Below are 24,147 nucleotides of genomic sequence, written 5' to 3'. Positions count from 1 at the left end.
TTGCAAAGGAGATGAATTTTGACATTTTGGCATTAAAAAAATTACAATTAAAATTTTCAACAGCAGCCTGTCTTTCTAGAAAAGGGCTTCCCTCTGTATAACCCTCAGACCTCAGAGTTTCAAACACTGTTTCTACCTAGAAACACTAAAAACTTTGTGTTATCCAGAGCAAAAGATGCACAGTTTCTTTAAGTTAATAGAGCATCACTTATGGATTTCCATTCACCTCCATTGTATCAGTATAGAGGTGAAAGATGTACACATAAAACCAAAACTTGACAGATACCAGTAGAGGTAAGTGGCGAATGTGTTTTTTATGTGTGTGACTTGGGTGGAATGACCCTTTAATATTTTTTTGTGTACAGTGTAGACGCACACTGACAACAAAAACTTCTATGTGCACATTTGTGTTTATTTCTCAATCTCATCCTTCATTTCTTATTATTTGGTTTTGGTTTGGTCCTCATTAAAGGCTGGCTGTGCTGTGTTCAGCACGCACACACACACACACACACACACACACACACACACCGCTGCATGAGCCGGACTGACAGCAGTGAACCAGGATTCCACAGCTCCCTTTCTATCCCCCCTCTTCGCTTTTCGCCTCTCACTTTGTGTTGAAATAATTAACTGCACACATGTTTGAAGGCGGGATTACAGTTGTCTAATTGTAGTGAGCGTTGTTATGGAGACTATCAGGCCATCAGTGAATAAACAGCCTTACTTGGCAGTGTTTGGCTAAAACAGGGCTTTGTGCAGATGTCAGACACAGATTTATGATGGTGAAACAGATTATATTTGGCAGGAAAATCAATAGGCTGACCACTCTGGACTGGCTGCTTATTTTGATAAACAGCTCTGTGGATGTAACCTGCCCAGGAGCTTGTCTCCTCATCTGTTTGCTATGAAAGTGTGAATTAATGCAAAAGTTTACTTTCCACAGCAGTGTGGTTGCATTCTGCCAAAAAAAATTGCACAAATGTACCCTTTATTGCTGTGAGGTTCATGAATATTTTCATAAATGATAAATAAATGTTTTTTCCTTTAGGTAATTTGAATCCCATTACAGACATTCTGAAAAAAACTTTGAGACACCTATCATTGGAAATAAATCTGACTAATACAATACAGGTTTGGGTGTCTCACTTTAAGCAAGTTTTCATGAATAATGTCACATAATGAAGAAATTATGGAAATAATTTGCCAACATCTGGAAAATAAGACAGTGGTTTTGGTTTTTATTAAAATGACATTCAGGAGTCAAAGGAAAAAACACTGAGAACAAAATGTCGATGACAATAAAAGCCAGTTTTTCTGTAATATCATGTAGCGTAGGTGTCTCTGCAGCAGGGATGTAATGAATCGTTGTGGACAGTGGAAAGTGGACAGACAATAGTGGACTAACCCAAACAAACCAAATGCACCTGTCACAGCCAAAATCTTGAAGGAAGAGTTCAACTATATCAGCATTAGTTTACAGGCAAACTAAATATGCTGCTTTACTAAATTATCAGATTATTTATCATCATAATTTCTTCTTGATAGCAGGAATTATTAAATCAGAAATATTATTTTCCTTTATTTTACCAGGAATTCCCATTGAGATAAAAAAAGAGAGACCTGGCCAGGATAGCAGCCATACAAACACACCACATCTTAAAATACAGCATAAAACATAAAATACCACATATACGACATGACAGCAATTTGAGGTTGATGTCCTCTCAATTAAAACAAGTGCATGTCTCATTTACCACTTTCTTTATAATGCCCCTAAAGTTATCAATGGATATAAGTTTATTCAATTTTATGTCTTTCTGCAAATTATTGCATAATAAAAAATGCAGTTTTCCCTAGGTCTGTGAAAGCCCATGGTACATTAAAAAGCAACCATCTAGAGGACCGTAGCTGATAGCTACCTGAGCTAAGGCAGAAAAGAGTACAGAGGTAAGCTAGAAGTTGGACCAGTATCGCTTTGTAATAAAAATATATGTCCAGCCCAGCAGCTCATAGAGAGTGCAATGGTGAGTAAGGGACATTGCGATTCGTAGACTTAGTGATAAAACATATTGATGCATGATACACTGAATCAAGGCTCCGTAACACAGAGGAGGCTGCACTACATATAATATATCCCCATGATCAATCAAAGGCAGAAAGGTAGTGTCCAAGAGTTTTTTTCTTAGCGTTAAAAGTGAAACAAGTTTTGTTTCTGAAATAAAGACTTATTTCCACTTTGAGCTTCCTAACTTGATTATCAGTATATGCAAAATTTGTTGTCTATCCATTTACCCAGGTATTTGTATGAGGACAACCATTCAATAGATTTGCCATCAGATGTAAAAATGCTAAAATCATTAAGCAACTGTATGAAGTTTTTAAAAGACCATGAACATTGCTTCTTGGACATTTAATACCAATTTTAAACTGTGCAGAGCAGTTTGTAATTACTGTAATGGAGTCTGAAGCTTTTTCTGTGAAGGAGGCATGCATACAAATGACAGTGTCATCAGCATACAGGTGGATTTTGGTTTGAATGTCCTTTCTCAAGTCTTTCATATAAATAGAAAATAAAATAGGCCCCAAAATTGAACCCACCCAAAATTGTATGTAAGTAACATAACATCATGTTTTGAAAGAAAGGTAAATTGAATAAAAATAATTGTACTATTAGTAACTAAAATGATGCTAATTAGCCACTACCACCTGTCTCCAACAGGTGGCTTGCAAGCAACCAGTAGCTCACCCCTGTTTTAGAACAGCCCATCCAAAGTTTCAGAGAATATATTCTTAACAAACCATTGTTGCATAGTACAAACTTTAATCAACACAACTTCAATCAGTAAATCTGCTCAAAATGCAACTAAATGAAACACACAGACATAGCCACCCCTCTTCAACACCAAATCATTATTTGTCAATTGTCATTTGACTAAATCATGACTCAGACACAAAAATTGACACTAAGATTTAGATATTCATATTTGATGGCTTGTTGAATTATCTTATTTGTCTGATTTGATCTGGAGCTCAGTATGAGTGTTTAGATACAATATGTGAATAAATGTTATATAAGACACGTGGAGCTGTCAGCCCCTGTATTTTGTCAAAGTATCTCTTAGAGTGAAAAAGGCTGTAGACCCCTGCACCAGCAGGTAAATACATTGCTGTTGCAAACCTACCTGTAACCAGCAGTTATCATGCAACATCAGCCTTTTTTTGGAGTCATGTACATTATTCACTCTCCCTTCAGATCTGTGTTTGATCTCTACTAACATCTGAGGGAAATATTTGGCTCTTTAACTGCTAAATGCTTCAGTTTTCATAAGCAAGTAGCTGCATGTGTCTGACTGCTTGTTAGTACTGAGCAGCTAGTGTAAGTGGACAGTGGATCTTTAGAGATTTTCACTAAAAACAGAGACTGAGAATGAACCAAAAACTAAAAAGTAAAGCTGCAGCTGGACAGATAAACAATGAGCTGAAACTCACTATAAATATAAAGCTAACAAGATTTGGCTGATAATTCTCTGTTGTTCAGCACTACAAGCATCACACTGTTTGACCACTGTCATTTGATTCATTAATCAAAAATAGTTACTACTGCCTTTAAATGACATATTAAAATCTGGCAAGTCAGTGTGTGACACTAGTATTTTAGTGTCCTTTTATCGCTAAAGCCTGTTGCACTGACCCTTCAGCTGGGGTCAGAGGTGCAACAGACCTGAGAGAGTCAGCCAGTGAAATCATGTTTTTTTATTAAAGACTCAAATGAAACCAACAACTTTTGTCTTTTGGAAAACGGTCACCTCCTAGAAAACCTCAGTGACCTCACCCCGCACAAATAGCTGTCTGCTCGGCCAGTCCCCTCCCAGCTCTGCCCTGCTTGTCTTGATTGAAAAGAAAATTAGCATTATGAATAAAACAGTCCTGGGAAAAATGCAGCTGTGAAAAAATGAAATGAAAAACTGCTATTTGCAATTAACTTGTTATAAACTTAAACAATAAATGGTAAACATGTTGTCTGTATTTATTCACATGAATATTTTTTTTTGTTTTATAATGTCTTATTTATTGAGGTTTTCATATGGAGGTGTTTTCACTTAATGTGCCTTGTAGACCTCTGTGTGTGTCACATCTCTCTGACCCTGTAGCACCTGTGAAGACACACCTTCATTATTCTTACTGGCTCATGGAGTTTGGTGACTCCACCCTTATGTAACTCAAACATACACCCACACTGGACCTCAGATGAGGATGATTTAGCCAGAAGTGAAAACATTTGTGTGTTTAAATGTCTGGCTGAACTGAAGATTTAAATCTCTAACAAACGTACAGTGTTGCAGTTATAAGGAAGATACCCGCAGGCTACTGTTTTTCACTTTCAACGGGATCTGTTAACTTCAGTACCATTCTTATCTTCATAATATATCTGTCCATATATATATATATATATATATATATGTTTTCTAACTTATATTGTACTTGTATTGGTACAAAATTAATCTACTGAAACAGGTTTTTGTGGATGTCTTTGTTTTCCTCAGTTTTTTTTTTTTTTCTCTACCTGACTAGATTTATGTTAAACTGACTTTTTTGGTCTACTCTTATTTTGAAATGATATTGCAAAAATTAATAAATAAATAAAATATCTCAGCTAACAGCCTCAACAAGTGCTTGGATCAGCTTCCAGACAGATCATAAACTCATAACCCTGCTCCCTCTTGGGCAGTTCAAATCGATTGTAAAGCTTGATGCTATTGGTCACTGTAAATTTCTTATGTTTTCATCAAAGCTGTGCCATTGATTTTGTATAAGTCATGATGTGGGATTGTGTAAATGCATGACAAGGTCACCACTTTAACAACAACGTGAATGCTCAGTTTATCTACTCAGTATTTTGTAATAGGCATAAAACAAAAATCAATAATGTAATCAGTCATTCAATCAATAAATCAGTGCTGTCCCCACCAAGTGTTTTTGTTATTTTATTGAAATACTGAAAGTGAGGATGTTCATTAGCTAAGTGATGTCTTGAAAACATTTTTTTTTGTGATACCAAAACTTTGTGAAATTATAAACATAAAAGAAATTAAATTTTTTGATGTTTGAAAACCTCTGTGACCCCAAACACGTGAGCATGATGTTTTGGAGCTGGAGGAATGCGGATTTCAGGTCTCATCTAACATCTAGCCCTCACTGTAATGAACAGTTAATTCCCATCCATACACTTTAAGAGTAGAATGTGTCTACAGCGTACTCACTTTCCACACATGCCTGCAAATTTAAAACGAGTTCAGTTAACAGTCAGGAGAAAAAACATTCCAGGAACAGGAAGTCAATAACACCGGTTTCCCCCTCAGGGTGCACATTACCATTGTTGTGAGCCAGGTTAATGTACTTCAAACAAGGTTTATTATATACTGCAGTGCACAATAGTGAGGTGAGGAGTGTACCGGTCATGTGCTGTTCACCTCTCTAAACCTTGTCTCTGGCTGTGGGGTGTGATGAGTCCGCTCCAGAAACCTTCATCTGTTTATGTGAAACGCTGTTAAGATATATAAGGAATACAAGATTGTATTGATATTTTATTACCACTGTTGCTTTGTTGTTATGTTTCATTATTAAATGGCCAACAGAGATCCGCAGGTACCTGATAAAACCCCCAGCTGAGACAATCAAAATGAGGTGTGAATGTTACTCACTTTTTCCCATCCTTCCTTATTTAGACTGCTGTTTATTATTTCCTGCATTTCCCAGAACCACTCAGTGAACTTGCCTGGACTTGTTGCAACCAGGTGTTGGATTTAGGGAAAAAGTTATAAACTATATTCACTGCTGGAACTGCTACAGTATAGGAAAGAAAAAAAGCTAAATGATTGGGTTGTTTGTCCATCAAGTAAAGTTCAGCTTCTTTATTACTGTGTAATAGTGTCAGAGGAGAAGAAACACATGCGACTTCTCCTCGGCACTTCTGTACTGGCTCAGATATTCAGTATGACTACATTATTATAACATGACAGCTCTATTGCAACATTTATTTTGGATGAAGATTGGTTTTGGATCAAGGCCTACAGTTTGATGACAGTTTGGTGTTTGAGATCTGTAAGATCTCAGTTCACCACTGAGATCCAGGACCATGGAAAGACTGAGATCATAAATTAAAGCCCCTCCCCACCCCCATCTCAGACACCAAAGAGAAAGTCCCCAATTTTTTAAAAGTTATTATTATTTAGGTTTTCTCTATTTATTTAGTTACTTGTTTAACTGTTCTACTGTTTCTAAAAAATGAGATTTCTCTGGAAATCAACCAAGCTCTGAAACTCAAAATACTCAAACGTCTGTCTCTGAACTCTAATTTGTAGCAGATTAGCTGATTCTTTCCCAAGAAACTTCCAAGTAAATTAGTAGGAAATCACAAACCTATTAAATGAAGCAATTTTATATCTTGATCAAAATTCCCTTTTGGTTATTTATTTTGTTGAGCTATAAGTAGGCACATTTACATATTATTCATATTTATTAGTGAATTATGAATTTACTGAGTCTAAGACATATGTTAGTTTTCAACTGTGAAGTCCCTCCTATTTACTAAAAATCCTCAAATTCCCTGAAAAAGGAGTGAGGATGACCTCACTACCTCAGTCCTGATAAAAAACAGAAAGGAGTGATGATCGGAGTTTTCTTCTTGTTTCTTTTGGCTGTGGTATTTTTGTATAAGTGTAACAACTCATTAAAAAAAAACAACTAAATACTGAAAACAAAGTCTGTGTTTGGTTTATCCTGTGAATTAAATATCTGAAAAATAAGGCTACTTCATCACATTGATGCAAAATCACCCCTGATTTACATTGTCCACAGTAATTCCAAAGAAATAATATGTAAAGTTAGAGCTACCTATGTATAAATAGCAGCATAATCTCTGATAGATTATGAAATGATATTGTCTTGCTGTACGTATACTGTATTAACATATCACCCAACTCTACATGGTTTCTTAGTTTTAAATAATCTTGGGAATCTAATTTCATGGCAATGAACCATCTTAATCTACCCACAATGCCTCTGTTTTCACTCTGTCCACTTAAGGCCAGAGTTGCCAATCGGGTCCACTGGAGTCGCCCCGCCCTAGAAGCACAGGTCCAAGACACAAGCACATTTCCAAGAGGGGGCTTTTAGGCCATGCTTCTGCTCTGAGGGGTCTGCAGCTCATCAATATTGCAAAGGCATAAAGTAGGTTGGTGGTGAAGGACAGGGGTGTTGAGGCCTAATCAACCGTCACCGGGCGTCAAACGAGGAGCATAACAGGGTTATAGATTTAGGGACACACTTTGCCACTGCTGTTTAATAAATTATGAGGAAATGTATGGCTTATTGTACATCCTAAAGAAATTCACCAAAGGGTCAGGAGATAAAAAGATTTGATAACGCATCCTGCTGGTCTTGTTAGCGCTGAGATGTTAGAGCACCTCAGCGCTCGGTGAGTAGTGGACAATAGTATCTCAACAATCAGCAGCAAAGCACTTGACACTGTTGTGGTGACCATAGCTTCCCTTTTTCTTTAATGGACTCCTACCACCACTTGGTCATTGGATGTTTTTTGTAGACAACAGCAGGAGAATGTAAGCTGCAGCTCAAAGGAATGGAGAGATTACCTTTATTTCAATTCTAAAGTATGCTGGATATGACTGACTTTGAACACAGCGGGGGCGCCGAAGCCCTGCACGGTTTTTGTTCATTATGATGTGGTACCTCAGCAACGGCCTACAGTACCACAATAAAAGACCAATGAACGGTGCACATCCTGTATTGATTTGTTTGCTGAATATCAGAGTGAATTTTCAGATGTATTTATAATGGCCTTATTAAAGCCCTCTTTGATCTAAAGAATACAACAATAACAGAATAGTCTATGTTGTTTGCAACTCAAATCCACTGTGTAAAAATGTCAATATTAACTGGAGTTTTTCAGGGGTATTCAATTATTTTTCCTTTTAATCATAAAATGTAATCACTTTCACAGGTGGGGGGATGGGCTTAGTGTGGTTACTCTTTTCTATCATTGATGTAAAGCTGTCCATCCAACGGTGTTGCTCCAGATATGACTTTTTTTTTTTTTTTTGTAAATGAAACATTCTATTTGAAATGCAAACAGCTTTAATTATTGAAACTGACACCACATTTGACTTTGAAAGACTGTCAGCTGTTGACATTGGATAAAGAAACAGGGAATTGTGGGGATTTCTGTGCTCAGCACTTGTACGATGAAGACACTATTTGGAGGTGACTCTCATCTGTTGTAAGAGTTATTGAAGCGGGCGAACACAAAGACAAGTGATCTGATGAATTGATGATTAATGTGAGAGGGTTTAAAGTAAGGATGAGGACTAACGCTCTGTGCTTGTTTTTTTTTAAATGATGTTCAAGTGGAGTCAAATGAAAGAACAAATAAGAAAGACAATATCAAGTGAAACTCAAGGGACACTCAGTGTCACATTATTCATTGGGAAAAAAAAATAAATTGCCGGTTCAAGTGATAGCAAATTCAAATGAGGGAAATAAAAGCGAGGAGATAATTCGGAGCAACATTTGCTGGACACTAACTGCATGAGGACACTGAGGTAAATGGTAAATGGTTTTCTTACACAATGTGACGTTTTCTCTGGACTGAAAATGAAGAATCCTACTTGAGTTAAGAATTCATAATGTTTGCTTTTTATGGCCAAGGACATCTAATCATTGTCGATACAGTTCCTCAAGTGGTATTGTTCCTTCAAATGAGTAAGAACATGAAATTCATGAATTCATTAATTATTCAAATGAATATTCCTACATTAGAGTATTTAGGCTGCTCAGATGTGTTTTCTTCTATACTTGTATGTGGCTTTGCAACAGTATGAGATTTCTACGATACAGTAACTGTCAATAATTGTCTATATCTGTCTATATAATTAGGAATAAAGGAATGAAAAAATAATTTTTTTTGGCTAAACAAAGGCTTCCTTAAAATTGAAACTTAAAACCATTTTTTAATGGAATTATGTGCAAAAAGTCTTCATTTTTAAAACAATAAATTAAATAATGCTGTTCATCTCCAGTTTGAGCAAAAAATTATGGGGGGTTAAAGGAGTAGGACCTTTTAAAGTAATTTTTCTTTATAAATAATTAAGGTGGACTGTACTTTAAGGAGGAAAGGAGATGTGCAGATGAGCTTCTCTGTCCAATTGAATTTTTCTTTCAATATTGCAGATAAGCAAATGTACATGGTATAAGAACTGAGAATTTCTATGCAATGGTACAATGAAATCGGCAGACCACTGCAACCCTACTTGTATGTGGTGTATTTTTTCTGTCTCACCTCTAAACCACTACCCAACAGGACTTGACTGAACCTGTCAACTCACTTGATGTGACCTACAGTTACCCATAACACCCTTCTCTGATGTTCCACCATGACTTGTGTGACGGTTGGTTGGTTCCTCATGTTTGTTCAGATGTTGTTCTGCTGATTGACAGCTCTTTCCACTAGTTACTGAAACAATGTACATTAACACAATACAGACTATACAAACTATTTTAAAGTTTTGCTATTGCTACATAGCATAGCTGTTTACTTACCAGTCTAGACGAAATGTAAATTCAGCATCAAACGGCCTGTCTCGTACCAACTGTAGCCTACAAACTGCCCTGAAGATGTAGCACTGTAACGTATTATAACCTCCTGTCTTGTAAATGCAACAATGGCTGAAGTTCTTGTTGAGCAAGAACAGCTTATAAGATTGAAAAATAAATTTTCTCGCCATCCTCATCACTAAATTGTTCCACGAGTCAAACAAGTTGCTGTTAGCACTCTTGTCATTGTCCTACATGGTTTACTAGCTAGTTAGCTACTTTGAATTAAAAAATTATCGACAGAAAAATGACAGTTTTATCCACTACTGGCAACTTGGTAGTTGGGGCAAAACAAAGCAAAGTAGAAGGAGTGCAGAACTGACGAATGATGAATAACAGACAAGTAATGAAGAGAAACGAACCATCAATTCAGTCTGATTATCAGGTTTGTAGAATCCAGAACACTTCCACACATTACCTCTCAGAGTTTGTATTGTCATCTGATCAGTTCAACACTCAGGCTTATTTTTCTCCACTTTGAGTTGACAGCACAGGGAGCAGTAGTAATTTACTGAAAGGGTAGGGCCTGCAATAGTTCAGAGCGACAGTGCATTTCAGGAGCGCTGCCTGCTAGAGCAGAGCACGGCCTGCTGTGCGTATTCACTGTGAATTTTGAACTTGGACATTTCACAACAGACTGAATATTTCATTTTCTCCCACTCTGGAATGACTGTCCCACATGCACCTGAAAAAATCCATCGCTGCTGGATTAGCAGCTGCAGTAGTGGTTTAGTCAATAAACTGTAGGTGCAAACAGGTCCACACTTTGTACCTCGGTCTGAAACACATTTGCAAACACAGAATCACTCACAACAAAAACTGTCACTGACCACAGTGTGTGAATTTGGTTTGAGACTTTTTTTTTTTTTAACATTTAGTCCAGTGAAACGATTCATTGCTTCACCAGGAGCAGGAGCAGGAGCACCTGAGCAACTAATGAAAGCTGACATAAGGACTGAATCAGGATTCATGAATTTGTCATGCAGCTGACGTGAAGCTATTGTTTATAAACGTTAAATAATTGACCACAAAATTTTGGGAATGTCTTCTTGGTGAAATGAACTCTCATTTGGTGATTTCTATGAAAACATGATAGTCTTCTCATCTGCAGTGTTGTTGTTTTTTTGTGTGGGTTTTCAGTGTTGATAAATATAAAACCTCTTCTCATCACCACTCTCCATATATCTTTCTTTCCACCGTGGCACAAGAATCTGTTGTCCATATTTAAGAGAAGTTGGTCAAAACCCAAGAATATCACTTGGCAGGCCTCTCCAGACAAACAGTTGCTACTGCCGTCTGCCTTTGTAGATGAAAAAACAGAAACAAATTTACACTCCTTATGGATCCTGTCAGTTACAGAGCGAGACAATTTATAAACACTTCTTCCTGTTGGACAATGTCTGCATACCTGTTTCAAATTAAGTCTATGAGAGTTATGGTTATCTTTAGCGTTTCAGATGTGGTGAGGTGGTTTTTCTTCAGCTTTTCATGGAGTCCACAGTGGAGTCGTGGGCTAGAAGAAATTACAGCCCAAGGTTATTTGATCCTGCGCTGAGAAACATGCCGGTGTGAAGATTTGATAAAGCTACAGATAGCGATTCGACAGGGACGCCGCATGTTCCCCACCAGCGTCGGGTCTGATGGTTGCGGCTCCTCTCTGGGCCCGACTGAGAAGACAGCTCCTCAGCCTGCCAACACACACAAATGACTTTCTCTGTTTCTCATTGTGTTGATGAGGTGCTGCAAAGGTGCAACGTATAGAGTAGCCAGAGTAAACTGAGCCGTGATTGCTCCGAGTTGAAACGCTTCCATGTGAGCTGATCAGCGGCCCCCGTGCGCTCTGACAGCAGTGTTTAGTTAAAACACAGTTCCACATTAAACCAGAGCTGTGAAACAGTTTGACTTGTGCAAATATCATTCATACATAAAAAATGATCATGCTGTTAGTAATGTTTTCCTTTTTATGGAATCCGAGGCACCGAAGGTTATTTTACAACCGGGACTTTTTTTTTTTTTTTCGAACAGGTTGTTGAATAAGCCTTATATAAAACCTCCCCACACACAGTGCATGAAAACATCAGTAAATTTTAAATGTCTATAAATCGTTTCACTCATGAAAAGCTGGTGCAGCAGTGAGCCATCAGCAGATGTGAGAATAGAGGAGTTTTCCTCTTGTCTCAAGGGAAGACAGTGCTGAAGTTCCTCCGGAGGCCATGGTTTTCATCAGCAGTGTGCTGTAAGCCAGCGGCAGGAGCACTGGTTTGGCTGGATCACTAGACTGGGAGAGAGAGGGAGGGCAGGTCATACATGTCTATTGGTTTAGGATTTCATACATCACTGCAGAATGGACTGACTGTATTCATGCTCCACCAATAGCAGCCCCCACCCCCCCAACCTGAACGACAACACAAATAAAACTAAACACTAAAAATAAACACTAAACCAAATCACTTATTAAAACATGCCTGTTTGTAGTATCTGATGAAACTCCTCTGTGCACAGTACCACTGACAAACAGCAAATTAACTGCGCCAGAGATCAGTCAATGCTTGTGAAAAATTCTGCTCATTTGTGGGAAAATTAAAACAACAAATGTAAATAAATAAACAATTCAGTTTCTCCAGAGACTTCATTCTTCTACATTTCAAGCACCACAGTGGCTAATTATAGCCTTAAGTCAGGCGCTTTGTTGCATTTTCCCTCAGCAGGAATCTCTGGCTTTTCTTTTCCTGAAAGCGCCTTTCCGTCAGTCCTGAGGTAAACTGCCCTATGGTGCACAGCAGGTTCTGCTCACTCACACACAGCATATCGTGCCATTTATCTGTGTGTGCACTGCAGAGAACTCAGAGAAAGAGAGTTGACCCCACGTTTTCCACATTGTGAAATGGCACAAGAACCAACACTTCCCCAGCCTACATCTTATGCAGATTCTGGACTTTGAAGTACTGGAAAAGCAACCACAACCCGGGCCCGCTCTTGACATCTTGCAGAAAGTCTGCGTCTCCACAGCAAAAATAATACCTTCCTGGTTAAAGCTGTGGACTCTCAGCGGTGTGGCTCTCCACGTCTGACATTGGCAGGCCATCTGTGTGTGCGCAGCGCGAGCCCAAGATCAACAGCGAAGAAGGGAAACCACCCCGGGTGTCGGCAGGCCGCTGCTGTTGGGCCCGTCACACGCAGGAGTTCTGCTGCTGTCACACTCAAATGCACGAAACCGTAAACTTGTCTGGCCTATATGAAATACTTGGGAGGGAAAGGGGGAAGGTGGGGTGAGGTGGGGAGGTGTGGGTGGGGGGTGGGGGGCATCTTGTGCTCATGCAGGGGTGGAAGTGTATACCCTGGGCACTGCCGTTTCCTCTTGGCTCCATTCCCGGTCAGTCCTCAGGCCCACGCCTTGCACAGGCATCCAGGCCACCTCACATGTGAAAAAGTGTGAATATAGTGGGTGTGTGTGTGTGTGTGTGTGTGTGTGTGGGGGGGGGTCACTGTGAGGCTAAAAAGGTTCCTCAAAGCAGTGACGCAGCTCCATCGAGCTCCCCTCCTATTAAAGTCAACCCAGGGTGACATATGACATCCAGACATGCAGGGAATAATTGTTTTTACTGATGCTCCCTGATGATGCCTCGTCCATGTATGAGGCTCCTTGTCTCAGCGGACCGCCGCTCATGTGTTTCCCATCAGGGAAGTCTGTGGTTACCTTCCTGATTTTGCTGGACTGGAAAAACATAGCTAATATGGTGTGATCTGGAAAAAGCTTTGATGCAGGGGCTTTACAAATAAACCTCCGAATGCCATATGGTTTGCATTCATCTCTTAATTTATTTCCTATAAATGTCTATTGAATATTCTGCGGAGCCAACATGTGTGTAACCAGACTTGGAAAACAGAAGGCCGGGGAGAGCAGTTTGTGGCAAAGTGTGATTATTATGATTTGTCCTTTTTTTCTCTCCTTGCTTCGTGATAGACGAGTTGCAAAGTCGTTCCAAAACAAGCAAACAAGAAAACATGCAAACAATTCCCTTCTGAGCTTCACAGTCCCGGGCTCACCTTTCTGTGCCAGGCCCGACACAAAGAAAATTCCACTCAAAGAGCAATTAAAAAGTAATGATTGTGAGCATCAGGATGACTCATCAACTGACAGACTTTTCCCTATGAAGTTGGGTATTGGGTTACCACTGACAGAGAAGTCAACAGACAGCAGGCGTCCAGCGGTGGAGGACATGGAAGTGAGCTTTTCCAAATGCAGCAGACTTTCCTACAGTGGCTTCCAACACAGTGAAGATATAACCTGCTCTCTGTGCAAGCATTTGTCATCAGCAGCTGCCTGTGTGGGTGTCAGCTTCATAAAACACACAGCGTTTTGTTCCTTTATTATGTTCAGTGCCATCAAGGCAAAAAACACCAAGGAACAAACATGTCAAACGTTCATTTCACAGTTGCGGTAAACAGTAAACTAACAACAGACGCAGTTTCCACTTGCTTGACCTTTTCCATGATGATGTGTTTAATGTGTGCAGCTGTATGAAAACTTGCAGGAAGTGGCTCATGTGTTCAGAGTTTCATTTTCTGCCCACTAATATTCTAGAGTCACACGGTGAGTTAAACCCAGAGTGTGAAGGAAAAAAAAGGCAGTAGGTTTAAACAAACAAAACAAAATGATCAGTACAGACAGAGTGAGCGTGCTGGACTCTGAACAGCAGCCTCGGAGAACATGTCACATGCCATTTGGTGGCCACTTTAAGCCAAAATGAGACGTTTTTAGCACGTCTGAGGCTCCTGGCAGTGTTAGTGCCACGCTGTGCTGTACACAGAGCAGCGAGCTACTAAAGGATGCATTTGCAGCATGTGACACTTAGCAGCACATGGTAAATATGTACCAGGCAGAATATTCATGCCTATCCCTCCAGGTCCAACTAAATGCATTTCAGTCCGATAGTGAAGTCCTGTATTTACTTTCAGCGGGGTGAGAGGAGGAGAGGCTATAATCACTGATTGAAATGTAAATGTGAGGTAGCTAACTGAAGTATTAGGGCGGGCGGGCGCGGAGTGGAGATATGAATTACAATCTGTCTGACAAATTTTTCTCATTGGACATTATGTAAATGGAAGGATAAGTGACTGGTAGTATTTGAAACAAAAATCGATGCAGGAGGCGATAAGTGAGAGTGGTTGACAGAGTGGTTCTGAATATCCACAGATATTTTCAAATTCAGGGATGATAATTTGATCATGCAAAATATATTCATTACATAAGGGCCCCCTGCATGCTAATAGAGGAGACTGAAGTTAAGATTTACTGCATTTGATCATTTAAAACCAGATGTTGTAACTATGCCATGCTTTCTGATTTAGGATTTTAACTGTAACTGTAACTTCATTCAAAATCACACTGACATGTTTGAGAATAAAAATGACAAAAAATATAGTATGTACTAAAACAGTATGTCACGTGGCTCACTTCATCTGTCTAGATAAGGATGATATAAATATTTTTAATTGATGTAATATTGCTTTTAGTGCAAAGTGAACGGAAGGTGGAATGATTGGAGCTGTAGTTTTTTGTGTTCTATGCTAACAATATAATTGTTATTTAATTGTTAGAAGATTTCAACCTATGATGACATGTGCTGTAGTGGATTCCAGCTGGTCTTAGATTACAGACAGCACAGAGCGGAGGCTAGCCTGGATGTAATATTTCTGTTGCACCCTGCCAAAAACACGCCCATCTTCATTTTTGCAACTTTTTAATAACAAAATAGCCACAGTTCAATTCAAGCATAAATTTTTCCTTCAGCTAATGCACAGCGTGTTGTTATAGTTTTCTCTTAAAGGGACAGCGCTTTCCCTTCTAAAGGGTAAGCACAATGATTTACTTCATTTTTCTGCATAAGCATTCAGGTAAGTCCTGTTTTAACATATATATATATATATATATATATATATATATATATATATATATATATATATATCTACAATGTTTATGTAAAACAAATTAATTTAACACACTGATATTATGAAATCAACAAGAGAAATATATAAAATATAAAAATATTCAAATTTTCTGTGCTCTCCATTTTCTCTGGTGATCCACATTGAGTGAGAGTGTCTGGTACTGATGAGGGACGATGTGGGTCCTGTAATTTGATTGGTGCAGTTGTGTAAGTGGAAAGTGAAAACAGTTGGTGAAGTCTATTACTTAAGTCACATTGGCTGCACAGACAGTTAAATATAAAGTGTGTAATTTCTGTTGCTATGGGTCTCACTCCAGGTTTGAGAATTGCTGAAAACATTTGGGATAATCTAAGTACACAACTCAGAAAAACTTATAAGATATAACATAGGTCTGGTCATTTTTAGACATTTTGATGTGGGAAAAGTTACATATTCTAGCTTTAACCACTTGGGGGTTGACTTTGTTAGCTGTTAGCTGTTAGCTGGTTGCTATAAGCTTTGAATGCCTGCTCATTTGCACCTCCAGCCCATGAAAGGGGTACAGCTGACAGTAGATGGTGCTAAGTAGGTTGAACCTTGTAACGGGACAGATAGCTTAAATCACTCATCATTCCAAGCTAACTAACACCATGTGGACTGGAAAAGATTTTTTTAAAAAAGGATGGTGTTGTTTTTCTGTCAGTGCCAGCTCCCAGTCGCTGTCATGTTAAATTCCAAGAAGCTCGAGGTTTTCCACAAACATTTGCAAAGATGCTTTTATTGTCTTTTAAAACTTGAGAACTATCCAGTTATATCAAAATAGTTTGTTTCCTCACACAGAAAGTGAGGAAACACACAGAATCTGTAGTTAAGATTTGAATAAAAGTCAGGTGGGCCTCACTGTTCATTACCGACAACAAACACAAAAACAGATGCAGACCTGGAAAAAAAACATCAAAGTGAAGTCCGGCCTGACAGTTTTATCTCTTTCCTCCTCTGTTTAGAAATGGAGTGGCCTTGACAGGAGGAGGAGGGGGTTAAACGGGGTGGACCGGCCTGGTCTGCACCCAGCCCAGTTCCCCGTCTGTAAACAATAGGGGTGTGGATTAGTTTGGAAACAATGTGTTTATTTAAAAAGCCCACTTCCTGTATGGACTCAGCAAGTCTCCCATTAATTTTATTGGCGGCAGCTCCAGTTCTGAAAATCATTGTTTAGAGGAGGGAAAAATACAAAACACACAAGGCAAAAAGGAACGCTTTGCATCTGCGCTCGGTTCCTGTGTGATAGCACGACGGCATTAATAGAATTGGTGCTAGCTATTTGTGTTTTTTAATCATCCGGAGGGATCTTAGGTTCAGAGGAAAAAAACAAATGAGGAAACATTTCAATGTTTTTGTTGAGACTGCTTTGGCGTGAGCTCGCTGCTGCTGCGTGCACTACGTGTACAGATGTGAGTTTCATAAAAAAAAAAAAAAAAAGCAGAAAGAAAGCCAAACAATTTTTCTGCTTAGTCTAAACTGCCATAAGCGGTCTCCAGAATCTGCCTGCAGGAGCTGAGATTCAGCTGAGGGCTGTGAAGCCCAGGAGCGACGCCCACCATCCCCCTAACTGCCCAAAGCCACATCCTGTCCAAAAGGAAAAGACTTGCACTTTCTCCTCAGGAGGAACACTTGCATTAATGTGATCTCAATTACCCATAAAGCAGTCCTGCAGCAGCACTCACACCTCACAGCCTCAATCGGCGTCAGTCACATCCTGCTGTACACTTGTGCTTTAATTTTAGCTGATCTGATGTCTGCTGTGGAAAAGTTCTGAGGCCTCCGGAGCGGGAAACAAACAAAACTCCCAATGTGCTGTTACGCCAACCCAATTTTATGATAGTGAGTGGCCCTGGTGGTTTATGAGTTCATTTCTGAGACTGACAGATATGAGGGGGGATGAAAAGGCATTAAGAATAAGCAGTGCAACCTTAGCTCATCCAGACACGTGCTCAGAGGCCAGAGAGTAACAGGTAAACTCGGGGGAGGGTGGTTAAGCCCTAGTTAGGCATGTAAATCCCACCCTTTACAGGCAAAGAGCTCCAGTAGATCCCTGTCAATTTCCTGCAGCTGTGCTTGGGCGGATTTACATGAATACACTCTATCACTAGCGCTTAGCCTCCTGTGTTATACATTTACTCACTTTTGGGTGGGTTATAAAAATTGGTTATTTTCTTTTGACTTTTTATTGTGTTCTGTGGAGAAAGAATGGTTTTATTTACAAGCCACCCAGCATAGCTTCTTTTGTAAATTGACTCCTCAGTTTTGTCCACGGGCCAGGCGTAAGAAGGTTAGCTGCCTGTTTCCTGATAAGCTGGCAAAACCTATCAACCCCGGCAAGAAGATAGTGCTCTGTATTTCTGTCATGCTTTATCATCAGCTGGGGTGAAACTAAACCGGTGTTAAGCGAGAGTAGAGGGACCATTTCCCTGGATTACAGGCGTCAACTTTAATTTCAAAGACCAATGGTGTATCCAGGGAAGGTGCAGGCTTCGCTTGCCACAGATTGGCAGCAGGCTCCTGATAAGGACCCAGTAGCGTTGTTCGCATTCACCACGGGGGCCTATTGATCTCCGAGCCGCTGGTTCATTTCATAAAATACAAGGTAAATGGTGTTAGAGCGGCAGTATGGCTCCCTATTCACCAGACACACTGTGTCCTGTGCCAAGTTGTCTTGGCTCTGTGCTGTGGCAAACAGGAAACGCACTGCAGGAAGACAGGGTATTTGTCAGGAGTCATTAAGGAAGGAGGTGACAGTTCAAGCTTTTTGCTTTTAGGATTCACTGCAATGAGCTTCAGAGGAAAGATGCTTTTTCTTTACAACAAAGCCAACAAAGTTAAATTCAGAGAATTCATCCAGCTCAGCGCCCTCACTGGTCAAACTGAACCTGAGCCGAGTTATCTTTCACCAGTGTAACGCTCCCCATCAGACTGTAAAATTCATATCAACATATTGAGCACTTATTCATACTGAAATGCCCCCCCACCCCACCCTCTTTTTTTCCCAAACCAAATTTATGAAAAGCATAATCACAACATGAGGGCCCCTTATTTTATTATCAGTGGGTGTTATTATTAGAAAACCATTTCAAATGATATGTCACATGGGAACAAATATCATTTACAAACCACTAATGACTTGCAAACACTCCTCTAGCCTCCGGTGCAGAATGACGCCTTCACACAGTGTGTGCTCTGCTCGCCTCTCTACGGGGACATGCAGTGGGATGCTGCTCGCTCTCAGAATCAAACAGAATAAACAGGAAGACCTGTTTCTTTCAGCTCGGGCCATACAGTGGCAGTAACACATTAATTCTTAAAAATCAGCCCATTTAAACCTGTCATTACCACGGCCATCTAATGGTTTTTAGGTGTGTGTTTGTTGCAAAAATTCAAATGAGACACTAAAATATGTACATATTCTCTGCAGAGATGGATTAGGTTTTGGATATTAATAATTAAGCAGACATTATTATTATTACACTTTGCATCTTCTGGGTGGATCAAACTCACCTCACCGCTGGACTGCTAATAATGAGTCATCAATAAAACATTCTCATAATGTCAGAAAGACACTTGTGTAGATGCACGGTCTAATTTTACACGGGCCGACTTGGTCATTAGTTCAGTATGGCATGAATGCCTCGCCATGCAAAACACAGAGGAGGTTACAGAGGTGGCCTGATGTGGCCTGACAGTCAGTGCATCAAGCTGCTCCTTCATTAATGTTAATCATCTTGAAATTGTGAATAACCAAATCAGAGCACCTATATGCAAATATTTAAAGCATTTTACTTTTTAATGGAAAAGGTGTTTTTGTTTCCGGCACTCTCATTTGCATAGTAATTGTGTCTATTGTGTCGTGTTTCTTTAACCTCAGACCGGCCTGGATAGTCATCTGTGCTTGGAATGGAACTACAAAAAAATAAATAAAGGATATAGCACACAGACAGGAAAGGAAATCATATTAAATTGCAGTTAAAACTCCATGTAAAAGTTTCTCTCTGCAGATCAGAAATCATGCAGGCTGTTGGACTTGAAACCTCCCAAAATTTTCACAGAGCTGTAATGAGAAACTAAGAGAAGCGGAGACCAGAGGGAGAGCGCCGTCTTTATTGCCACCCAGACATAATAACTTAATGCAAATTGTAACTAGTTAAGCACAGCAAAATAATATGATACCATTGTCTGCAGCAGATTGGTATTATAATGTTAGCATGTGCAAATAATCACATTTTCTCCCTGATACAATTACATTATTTGTTCTGGTTGTATCATACACCAATAAAAGCAAACATCATATTAGGATTCATGGCACTTTTCGCATTGCGTTATCAATATGTGGAAATAATTGTCTGCTGAGAGATTAAATTACATTATTGTGTATCTTTTTCATGCCTAATAAATAATGATGGATGGCTCTTATTTTCATCACCACCTGCAACCATTTTGTCTTCTTCCCCCTGCAAGTTAAAAGTGAGAGAATAAATAAAGAAATAAAAGGGGAGAGCGAAGAACCTCGAGCAATACCAACCCGGAGGTTCTTGTCACTGAAGTTTCATCGTCTGATCAAGGCGGGGAAACTGTAAATGTGAGCCAGGTAGACACCCTAAAAGTCAACATGCCACTGTTTATTCTTTGAGACATCTTTAAACAAGCACACACATTGAGATGATGATGAATAACTCATTGACAAGCAAAAAGCCTTGCAGGGTATTTTTCTGTGTATCATGACTTCATCAAATATTGTTCCTTCAAACTGTACCATATTTCCAACAGAATGTCTCCAAAACACACAAACGAAAAGAATATGACCTAATTGTTAGTCTGTTTTTTTCATATGTATTATGTATTTTATTCAGATACTTCAGCAGTAGTCTGGGCTGTTTAACTCCATTTGTGACTCTTCTTCCAGTCTCTCTGAGACCATTTCAGCTGTATACTGTGGCCTCAATATCAACATATAAATAAATCCAATTAATCTATAAATGACACAAAAATATATACATACAGTACATCCAATTATAACAGCATGTCATCCATTAGTCTAAAAGGGTATTAAACCTATCATCAAATTATTTCAGCAGTGAATAGTCAAACCAGGCTCTCTAAAATATGCAGCTGAACAAAATAGCATCCACAAAGCTACAAAGTTCAAATTAGTTGGCTACACAACAGGTTCATGTGGTTGCTATGGCAGATATTAAGGAGTATCTGGTATAAAGTATCAATTATCTTGCGTGCAAAATAATGTAGCTGATGCTAAAGCCACTTGAGATGCAGAACTCTTGTGGAAAGTTGAGACAATGACACAAAAGTATTAAGTATTATATAAAAAGAAAATCTGATTCTGATGTAGAAAGACCTAAATAGAAATCATTAAAAGCAACATCATTTCAGGAAAGCTCTGAAATATTTTGTAAAAATGAATTTTTTTGAAAAAATAGACCAGCCAGACGACACACATATAAGGGTTAAATATCTCTGAAATACTGAAGCTATTGAATTTGAAAACTATTTATTTACATTTGTGTGGTTTGTATCCCCTTCTCTGAAATATCAAGGGTTGTCTGAGTCTTTATCCAGAGTCTGCAACTACAAAAAAAACTCAAATTCATTTTCACATCTGATAATTTAAGTCGAGTAAAAAAAAATCAAGTTTATTGTTGTGTGGATTTGTTTTGTGTTTTGTGTTTTTTTTTTTTCTCTTCCTTTTCCTTTTTCTATTTTCTGTATTTTACACTCTTGAGGGACTCTGGTTTAATTCAGAAACTTCAAACAAAGGTCTGAGCTACCAAGGATCATTTCACAATATGTGTTGACAAAAATGTGTGACCCTGAAAAATAAAGCAGGAAAAAAGCAAAAGAAAAGAAAAACTGTTGAAATTGCAAAACATGACCTCCTGGAAATTCTGCAGAGGAAAATTCAAACCACAATCAGTTCAGATTCATATTTTTCAAAGTAAACATTTGTTTATTTATTGTATAAATGTCAACATTAAGTAATCACTGGTGGTTGAATTTCACAGTTATAACATTCAGAATTATTAGGACCTTTCTTTGCTTCCGTACCAGCCTGAGTGAAGTGAACTTTTACCGTTTTGTTTTCTCATTCTGACAAATGCTGGAGATAAACCTGCACGTTCAGCAGCTGCAGCCAGCTGTGTGGCAACTGACTCATTTACTATTCACTGTCACTCCTTGCTTTTGCATATAACCCTAATTTTAATCACTTCATTTGCACTTTGTGTGAGATAAGAGAATTGATTAGCCACCACTCTTCAGGAGGCTTCATGTTTGACTTCTCCTTTTTCTTTTTTTTCTTCCAGTCCACCAATCTTAGCTGTCAATACCTGAAACTCCTGTTACATGAGATGCATTTGTTGGCACGCTGTTATGTGGCGATAAAACAAGGTAAGGACATCATAGTCCCCCCACCAGTTAATTGGCATCAGAGAGAGAAATGCTGTTATAACTTCATAACTTCTTAAGTCATGCCTTGTGCACAGCTAGACGTACAGCGTTGTAAAAATTTACATTTTAATGAAATATTTGAATAAGCACTTGAAATTCACTCTACCAGGTCTCCCGGTTCTAAAACCAACATTTCATGTTTGTGTTTTGAATGGCAGCGTCAGAGAAATTAGCATGCCAGTCATACAGATTAGGAGGGCATCAGTGTAAAGTCACAGGCTTCCTCAATCAAGGTTCACTGCAGGTAAACACTACCCATGACATGTTTAAATGATAGCTTTTTTTTTTTTTTTTTTCAAAGAAAGGAGGGGGAAAGAAACATTAAATTCACAGGGGAGTGAGAGAAAGCCTATATAGGAATCAGAGCAGGAGGGAAGTGAAAAGAAATTCAGACTGTTGCCAATGAAGGCTATCTACAGTTTACACTAATACACTTCTTTTTAGGTCAATCTGTCAGAGAACCACCAAACTACTATTTAAGTTTCCACATGAGTGACGCTTCTAAATCACAAAAAATAAAATGAAAGCTTATGTATTGTGTGCAGCTTTATTTCTGAAAGTATGGATTATGTAGCTGTAGATAATTTATGACCGCTTCAAGTGTTAAACTGTAGCAGGTTTGTCAGCTGGATTTGTCATTTCCAGGATTTTGGAAAATGTTCTTATTTGCTTTCTTGCCCAGAGTAAGATGAGATGATTGACACCACAATGATGTCAGTTCACTGAATATGAAGCTACAACTCGCAGCGAATTAGCTTAGCTTAGCACAAAGACTGGAAACAGGGGGAAACAGCTAGCCTGGCTCTGTCCCAAGGTAACAAAATGCACCTACCAGCACCTCTGAAGCTCACTGAATAACACACTGAATCTCAGATTTTCTTATGTTGACATGACAGAGCCATGCTAGCTGTTTCTCCTTGTTTCCAGGCTTTATGCTAAGCTAAACTAACTGGTTGCTGGTGGTACTTTCTTATTAGACAAGAAATCAAATAAGCATATAGCCTAAAATGTCAGACTGCTCCTTTAAGCATTGTGGGAAGTGAAAAAACGTATTTTCTAGAAGTATTTTCTTTCTTTCTTGAAGCATTAGCTCCAACATGGCTAGCACGCTGAGTGAAATCAAACAAACAATCAGTGTCTTGTTCCTGGTAGCTCATTGTTTTTGTCTCCTGATCACAAATCTATCATCATTTTAAAAAACCCTCCCAGTAGCAGCCATTTCTCTTTTAATTCACTATGACACAAAGTGCGAGAGCCAGAGGTAATTATTCATGTTGTTTTGCATCTCTTCAATTATTCAAACCAAACATTTCTTCTCGTAATGCAGGATGCTGGGACTCGAGCACAGGTCAGTGAGTGCTGGAGAGGAGTGGAGGCCTGCAGTACAGTTCATCAGCGGAGTCACTTTGTTTACAGCAGAGCAGGATGAACCTGAGGCTGTGGGCTCCACACCTGCGCCACACCAGCGGGTTAGGACACTGGATCACTGCGCTGGAGACTTGCTGGCTCAATTTTCGTATCCAAACATAAGATGGGCCAATCTAAAAGATTTTGTCTGTACTAAGTCTTTTATACACTATGTCTGTCAACTGTTTGATGCTGAATTCTTCATTTCTTATGACCATTAAAGGACAAGCTGTCTTAGTCTACATTTTTTCTTTTTGTCAATGACAGTAATCACAACCAACAATGTCTCTCAGCACTTTCTGACTTTCCTGCGCTGTCTGTGGCTCTCGCTGCATCAAGTCCACTGGTTCTTACTGAAACTTAAATCAAATGGCTCACAAACATACAGTTTCATTTTTAAAACCAGCTCTGTAATTTTGTTAATAAGCTGAATGCTGTAAACACTGCAAACATTTGCAAACATTGCTCAAAAGGGAGGAAATAGTGCATCAGTCAGGGACTATTTAGGTATTATTAGCACACATTTGGTGCTAAAGTGAGTATTAATGGAAGCAAGACGCTCACTGATATGTTTTTTAATAGTTTTAGACAAAAAAAGTACCATTTAAAGGAGCTATTTGTAAG

The 24,147-nt window shown here is 39.0% G+C and overlaps 1 long non-coding RNA gene across 2 annotated transcripts; it reads left to right on the top strand.

Annotated features, from left to right (window-relative positions):
* The first annotated feature begins 15,348 nt into the window (after positions 1–15,348).
* On the top strand, positions 15,349–23,765 carry LOC139631104 (uncharacterized). Of its 2 annotated transcripts, XR_011693288.1 has the most exons (4): positions 15,349–15,570; positions 21,972–22,056; positions 22,275–22,360; positions 23,444–23,765. It is a non-coding gene; the product is annotated as an uncharacterized lncRNA (long non-coding RNA). The 2 variants fall into 2 exon arrangements; XR_011693287.1 differs by lacking the exon at positions 15,349–15,570 and having other exon boundaries at positions 21,354–22,056.
* Positions 23,766–24,147: the final 382 nt, after the last annotated feature.

This window comes from Trachinotus anak, unplaced genomic scaffold (assembly GCF_046630095.1).
Source record: "Trachinotus anak isolate AG129_WGS33_773 ecotype Australia unplaced genomic scaffold, CSIRO_AGI_Tana_v1 ptg000013l, whole genome shotgun sequence".
Classification (NCBI taxonomy): domain Eukaryota; kingdom Metazoa; phylum Chordata; class Actinopteri; order Carangiformes; family Carangidae; genus Trachinotus; species Trachinotus anak.
Note: the sequence above shows the minus strand (reverse complement) of the source record. Positions and strands in the feature narration are given on the sequence as shown.